General features: G+C 37.6%; 1 protein-coding gene across 1 annotated transcript in view; it reads left to right on the top strand.

The window, feature by feature from the left end:
* The first annotated feature begins 2109 nt into the window (after positions 1 to 2109).
* Positions 2110 to 7845, top strand: part of ALPL (alkaline phosphatase, biomineralization associated) — a 693762-nt gene continuing 688026 nt past the window's right edge. Inside the window, exon 1 of the mRNA XM_044063160.1 lies at positions 2110 to 2400. The gene's annotated coding sequence lies outside the window, so the exon portion shown is untranslated. The remainder of the gene's footprint in view (positions 2401 to 7845) is intronic.

The raw sequence follows: 7845 nt of genomic DNA, 5'->3' as shown, positions 1-7845 counted from the left end.
CGAGCCACATTTACGTTGTTTTGCCTGTTTTTTCTGTGTGTTTCATCTTTGACTTCTAGCTGTCACACCAGCGGTTCCTCTCAGCAGGCGACCTGACCAGCCGGAACTACGACCTGTATACAAAGCCTTTCTAAAGGCTTTACTCAGCCTTCAACCACAAGCGCTCGGGTACGCACAGCCTTTCTCAAGGCTTTACTGGTAGCCCAGCTTCTTCACCGAGATCTCACCGTACCTTTATTAAGGCAGCCTGCCTGGTCATCCATTTATTCTTGGCTTCCCTAGGGTATTTTATTCGTGGACATTTTTCCTCCTCTGCATAGGAGCTTGAAAACCCAGGTCCCACAGACAATCATTTTCCTGATGAATACTTATTAGAGAAAATTATTTTGTGAACTCTGAACTGAAGAGCAGATCATTAACACTGAATAATTTGATTTTGTCTTCTATATAATTGCTAGTAATCTGATGAAACATTGAAGAATAATCACAGAACCGCTGTCATCACATTTCCAGATTTAACAGCATGATTCTAGCTCATTAAAATGAGTTATATTATTTTATTCATTATAAATTAGTGGGCTTGCATGTTGCACACAAGTACAAATAGATCTTTTTTGTTTTTGTTTTTTAATATCTGTCAGCTGGTCCAGCTTTGGTGTTTTCACTAACACTTTTCCACTTGATCTGTTATTGGCTTCTCTTTTGTGTGTTGAATCTAACTTCCAGAACTTTATTATCAGTAACAAAAGTGACTGCAGGAAATATTTCTGCATGGCTGTTAAAGGAAAACAAAACAGGAAAGGCATCTGTTGTACTTGTCATTCCTGCTTAGCTATATCAAAGTTTGTTCAGCTGCACTGAACTTACATGACAGCTGTTTCAAGATTGCCCTTTATGTTTCAGCAGGATTTAACATCTTGAGGCAAGGCACACGATTCAGGTGTCAAGCTTCAGTAATAATCCTCTTGCATGAAATAATGCAGTAGTGCTGTTCTAAGAACAAGGTGATGCTGGGATATTTTTACAGCTTCCCTCGTCTCTTAAGAATGTGAATATTCTTTCTCTTCTGAGAATGTGGTAGTGGGGTGGAAATACAGAAAACCTGTTGGGACTGACAGTTCATTAAGCAGCGTATACCATCTCCTATGACAAAGGACATGAGGAAACCTGTACAAGTGCAGTTGTGCATCTGCTCTGCTCTCTGGCTCTGATTTTTTTCCTCCCAGGACCACTTTAGTACCGATCAAACAGCTGTTGTTTGCACCACAATTACTTTACAGCTGCCAACACTCAGAGCTGTTGAAGGAGCAGTACACTGTGATTTGCAGAGAGCAGGCAGGATTAATCTATTACGTGGTTGTCTCTGATCCTAAAAAGGTATGTATCAAGACTACATCTGCATGCTGAGAAGGTTTCCCCTCGCTGCCTAGTGAGCTGAACAGGCATATGGAAATCAAACATCCGTACTGTGGCAGTTAACTGGCACTGAAGACACCATTGGCACAAGTGTCGCTCCTCTTCTTCTGTGTCTGTATTTAATTTGCTAAACTTGCCTTTTCTCGACAGTAACAGCCACAAACATACAAAGAGAACTTCTCTGTACTAGTGTATGGCAGGGAGGACCGAAACTGTTTTTGCATTCCACTCTCAAGAACATAAAGCAGTCATAAGAATCCCACCATGGTCAAAGAAAGCAAAGGTATTGTGGAAGCAGAGAGAGCGCAGTTAGTTCTCTGGCAACTAGCTGACTTTCTCATCACAGTTCTATAATGTTAAGCTCCACAACCTCTGAAAACATGTACTAAAGTCTGCCTCTAAGACACCTGTATACTGTATTATATACTGCTCTCCCCTCAGCAGTTTTATTTTGCACTATCAGTATAAATTTTGGCATATTGCATCTTTTCGTCTTTTTCAGACAAGTTAGCTCTTTTGAGTGACTTTAAAAGAACTCACACATATTAGTTTTGGTTGCATTTGAGGTACAATTGTGCTGATATAAAACATTTTTTTTCAGTTAAATTTTGTGTGTGTGTGTGTGTGTGTGTGTGTGTGTGTGTGTGTGTGTGTGTGTGTGTGTGTGTGTGTGTGTGTATGTGTGTCTCTGCGTGTTCTTAGGATACATCAGCAGGGGGCGTACAGAACCCATGAAGTTTCTTGTGGCTTGATGTACTGTAGATCTCCCAAAGAAGGAAACTTGAAGCCCAAGGGCAGCCCCAGGATAAAAGAATCTGCAGGGGTCTCTGCCTGATCACATGCAGATGCTGGACAGTGAAGGAGCAACAGAGGACAGAGAAAACACTGGAATTTTCCTGCAGCTGGGAAAGTCGCTGGGACCATCTTGTTAGCAGCTGCTTTTACTATTAAGATAGCCTAGGAATTCACATTACAGTGTGACAGGTAAGGCTATCTTTTTGTTTATTTCTCTGCTTTTATTATTTGCTTGTTTTACGTACTCCATGAACTTTTGCAATAATGTCTAAATATAACTAATAAAATTAGTGTAATGAAATTCCAAGTAATTAATTACTTCATATATTTTATTTTAAAGGTTGACTACAAAATAGGAAGCAAAGCTTTAAAATGTTTAATTTTAAGTAATATAGCTGGATATGTAGGGGCTCAGTAACGGCTGTTTCATGCTCCATTCCCATTTTCAATGCATATTCTAACACCTTATGCAGGAAAATACAACAGATAAAAAAGTTTCAGAAGTTAATTCCCACAGATGTTTTCTAGGATTGCTGGTCATAAAAACTGTAGATTTCATTTTGACATTTTCATTTTAAGACTGTTTTTACTTATATATTTGTTAGATTCTAAGAGGTTGTAATGAATTTAATACTTCACTGATAACTGCCATTCAGTCTGTAAGGTTTTGACAAAACCTTAAAAGCAGAGCAACATGTGCATGTGTTGTGGAAGGAAGTAAATTGTTTTAGTTCAGAAAATCTTTTATTCTCTTAGATTTGTACTTTTACTTACTATGAATGTGCATGTTTGGAGGGGTGATCTGTTTTTGTAACAACCTTTTAAATGGACTGCAGTTCTCAGTCTTAGAATGCGGATGTTTTAGGTAGTTTCAAGAAAAAAAAATAAAAGTATAGCTGCATTTGAATTGGAGCAAATAACAGCATTACACTAACACGGGGGTAGTTCTGCAGATACTTGCAAGTACTGAAACATAATTTGCTTGTCTTATTCTTTATTTTTATATTATTTGATTATTTCTTTACCAGGTTAGTGAAGCAGTGAGAATTTTTTCAGCCATGACCTGGGCTCAGGGATGAGCAGAATTTAGAGAACGAACAGTAATCTGTATGCATGCATGCATACATACATAGAAACATGCATACAAGTATACATGAGTATATGTACATTCATATATGCATACATGCAGTGAGTGTAAGTGCATGCATGCATACAATCGATCCATGTAAGTATATATACATTCAAAGAGTGAGTATACATGCATACAGCAAGGTTTAAGTTCATATACTGGTACTGCAGGGCAGACTCTGGGGGGGGTGCTGCACTCCTGGGTGTGGGATCCGTTAGGTGAGAAGTTAAACCAAGGAGGTCCCATCAGCCTGAGTTGCTGATAACTTAGGTGTATATAGAAGTTCCCAAGGCATTTGTCAAAAAAATAGTACAGAAAGTTCCCCGACACTCTTGCCAAGTTTCCCCTACTCAGTATGAATATCACGTCGGGTCTCACCTGAAAAGAGGACACTGGCTTTATGAGACTAACTCAGTCAGCAAAGAACAAGTAAATAAATAAATAACTATCACAGTGGTTACAATAACGTGAATAAAAAAGTCAACCACAATCTCGAACCAACGAAATCTAGACACAAAAAGAAGGGCACTGGTGGTAAAATCAACTCTTTTAATACCGAGACACAATATTAACGCTTCGGAGTTGATTTTACCACCAGTGCCCTTCTTTTTGTGTCTAGATTTACTTGGTTCTTGGTGTTTTGTTCTGGGCACATTCTCCGCTTTTTATTGGTTGCTCAACCACAATCTCATAACATGTTTACAAGGTGTTTGTGGTACAATGGACACATTGTTTACACTATTTCTTCTTAGTTGATCCATCCTGATTCATTGTTCAGAAGAAGTCATGTCATGACTACAGGCTAGCCTGAACACTTGAGATTTACTAACTGTAGTCTCTAAAACATTTACATGCAATCTCTTTGAAAAGATGCTCCTTCAGTGTAGTTTTGAAAGTAGTGAGTGCATGTTTTCATCTATGTGTTAAGATTTTGGTCCAATTTTTGATTCATCTATCCTTACACCATATGCTGGTCTTGTTAGCAGATATGAATCCTCACTGATATTTATGAAGCAATGTGGTATAACTAATTATTATGCATGTAGCATGTTGAAGATGACATAAGTAATATAGGATGTTACTCTTCTGGTCTACAACCTTCTCTAGATGCAGGCAGTGTGGCTATTACATAGGTGTGATTGATAATTTAATGTTGTATAATTCTGCATGCTGTTAGTAGCTGCACTAGCTTTAGTGTCTAACTCTATGGATATATAACATCCGAGTTCCTATTACCAGATCGAAAGACCGTAATCGCGAATACAAAAAGAGCAACACGTATTGTGCGAAAGACGGAAATGCCGAACGTCCAAAATAGCGAAAATTGAAATGTCGAAGTGTAATGGTTGGCCCATCTGTGGTATAGCTCCTTAAGGTAAGTGTGCGATAGATAGGACTTTAGGGTTAGGATGTGGGTTAAGGTAAGTGAATAGATAGGTAATGTATGTAAGATTTAGTGTAATGTTAGAAGTAGGGTTTTATTTAACTGTATGTATGTGTATTGTTTATTTTTTTTGGGTGTATTTCTGTAGGGGAAGTGTGTGGTAGTTATGGACCTTAGGGTCAGGGAGGGGTTAAGGATAGTGCATAGATAGTCGTGTATGTGGGGTTTAGTGTAGTGTTGGAAGTAGGGTTTTGTTAAATGTATGTATGTGTATTATTTATTTTTTTGAGTGTATGTCTGTAGGGGACGTGTGCGGTAGCCACGGACCTTAGGGTTAGGGAAGAGTTAAGGATAGTGCATAGTTAGTTGTGTATGTGGGGTTTAGTGTAGGGTTAGAAGTAGCTTTTTGGTGCTTTAGGTTAGAAGTAGGGTTTAGTTAGTGTATTTATGTGGTTTATTTATTTTGTTTGGGTAGGCTGCGGTGGTGGTGCTGCAGTAGCGTTGTCGCCTCACAGTTAGACATTGCTCGTTCGATTCTCAGTTAGAGCGTCTTCTGTGTGGCGCCATGCGTGAATGGGCATTCCTTCGTTGAAGGTTGTGCGTTAGGCCTGGCAAGCCAGCGCGTAAAACTCTACTGCCAATCATTAGCGGACCGGAGTTCTGCTGTGGCGACCCCTAACCGGGAAAAGCTGAAAGACACAAACAAGGTAGTATGTAGCGGGTGGTGGGGGTTGGCCGACTATGACAGTTCGTTATTTTATTTTTCACTGTTTAGTGCATTCGAGATTTTCACGGTTCGCGTTATAGGTGTCGACGTTTAGGTATTCGCGTAAAGGGTTTTTCAGTTTGGTAATATAGACCTTAACATCCAAGCTTAACAATTATGTTTCAGTTTCGTGATTTGTAAAGTATGTAGTCAGAGTGTTATGCTTTGTACTAGATAAACTGCATTGCATTATGGACATTGAGTTTTAGTTACCTTGTTAATGGAACAGGTAAACATAAGAAAAATGGAGTGACCTGAGTTCAGGATTTGGTTAAAGCATTCTGGTCTGTCTTGCACTCTCTCTCTCTCTCTCTCTCTCTATATATATATATATATATATATATATATATATATATATATAATAAATCTATCTCTCTCTCTCTCTCTCTATATATATATATATATATATATATATATATATACAGGGGCACAGGAAAATAATTTTCTTGGGTGGCAAAAGCCGGGTACCTTTTTGGCTAGGCTTATATAGGCCCCAGGGCCAGTAGCCTAGTACCTACCTATGAACCTAGATATATATATATATATATATATATATATATATATATATATATATATATATATATATATACACACACACACGCACACAGTGCATGTCATGGGAACTGATGGGCTTAATATTCTTTTCCTGCTTCAAAATTCTAGTTCCAGTTTATAACCTTTCGGATTAAGAGTGTCCTGGAATTTTAAGACAAAAAATATTTTCTAAGTTTTTGCTAATATTTGCAAAAAGAATTACCTTGCACATGAAACACTTTTATTTTGTATAAAATAACAGAAACAACTACAGTTCTATAAGACCATGATTTTATTTGGACTAAAAGTGAAATCTTGTTATTTATACTTGTTATTGGCATGGCTGTCTTGCAAAAAGCTAGTGTTTCCTAAAAAAATGTCCAAATTTGGGTATTTGAAAAGGTGGCAACTATATGTGTAACATCATAATTAACTGAAGCTGCTATGAACTATCCTAAATATTTACTTGACAACAGTCAGAAATAACAGCCTTGAACGTTGAAGAGAGTGCTTTAGTCTGATCTTGAGCTGACCTCTAGAAAGAATGACATTTCCATGGTGACTCAGATAAGTGGCCAGGTAGATGGTTAAATGCATTTAAAGAGTCTCAGCTGAAAACTAAGGCTGTGCTGTTTAAAACCAAATGCAAAGGTAAACAAAGAAACTGTATAGTAAGGTTTTCTTTTGTTGCAGCATTCTAAGCTTTCTTTGATTGTTTAACATTCAAATTCTATCTGATATAAGACATTAGGCATAGCTAACCTAGAGAGAGTTAAGATAATTACTGTACATATAATTTTCTTCCCACACCCTCTTGTATGTAAAAATCAAATAATTATATTTAAACCTGAACATTTAGAAGAATGTAATGGGCAAAGAAAATAAACAGTGAAGCGAAAGAAAAGTACTTTGTATTAAAGTGACAGCCTCTGTTTCTTACCTTAGGTACTCAAGCTACGGCATTGTAATATGGTAACTGGATAAAGCTAGATTCAGTTATGTATGCAGCAAATATATAAAATATTGCATCATCTCATTTTGAGCCTGCATCAATTTGGCCACTAGCTTTTAAAGTGAAGTGTCTACAGAACAGACAAAACCTTGGGTTTCCTTTGCTCAAAACCTGTGAGTAAAGTTTACAGTGGGAGAATCAGTTGCAGCTAGTAAGTTGATCTGCAATGTAGATGGTAGACTTATTTAAAGGAATCCATAATAAAACAACACACATACTCCCTTGCTTGTAATGCTTCAAGTTTTAACCCATTCATCTCACAGAGCAGTATTGGGGAAGGATATTAATAAGTCACATGACATTCTGTCAATACTAATCACATCAGAATGTACTTGCAGCAGCAACTCCCAACCACAACTGCTGTCTTTTTACTTCCTAAAGCAAACTTGGTGCATACATAATAAATATTCATGAGCTTATTACATAATAAATATTCATGAGCTTATTACATAATAAATAATCATGAGCTTATCCCATTGTCTTGAGTATACAGCTAATGACTATTCATTATGGGCGTAATATAAGGGAACAAAAGTCCTGCAACATGAGGGCTTCAGTGAATAATACCAAGGATTTATTACTGAATCAAAACCTATATCAAGATATTGCTATAGGTTCATGGGGCATTACTAGACTAACAACCACAAAGGCCTTTTTAAGTCTAGCCATGCATCCCAAATCTTTGACAAGTTTTGATATCCTTGATAAGTATAAGCAGGGGTTTGGAAGGTGAAACATTTACAAGCAGGGGTCTGGGTAATGAACCGTTTACAGGCTGCCTGTGTCCATTAGAGACATAGGTGCCAAAC

Source organism: Protopterus annectens, chromosome 2.part1 (genome assembly GCF_019279795.1).
Source record: "Protopterus annectens isolate FY-2018-M chromosome 2.part1, PAN1.0, whole genome shotgun sequence".
Taxonomy (NCBI): Eukaryota; Metazoa; Chordata; order Ceratodontiformes; family Protopteridae; genus Protopterus; species Protopterus annectens.
The sequence above is the reverse complement of the archived record's forward strand: the minus strand, read 5'-3'. Positions and strand labels throughout refer to the sequence as shown.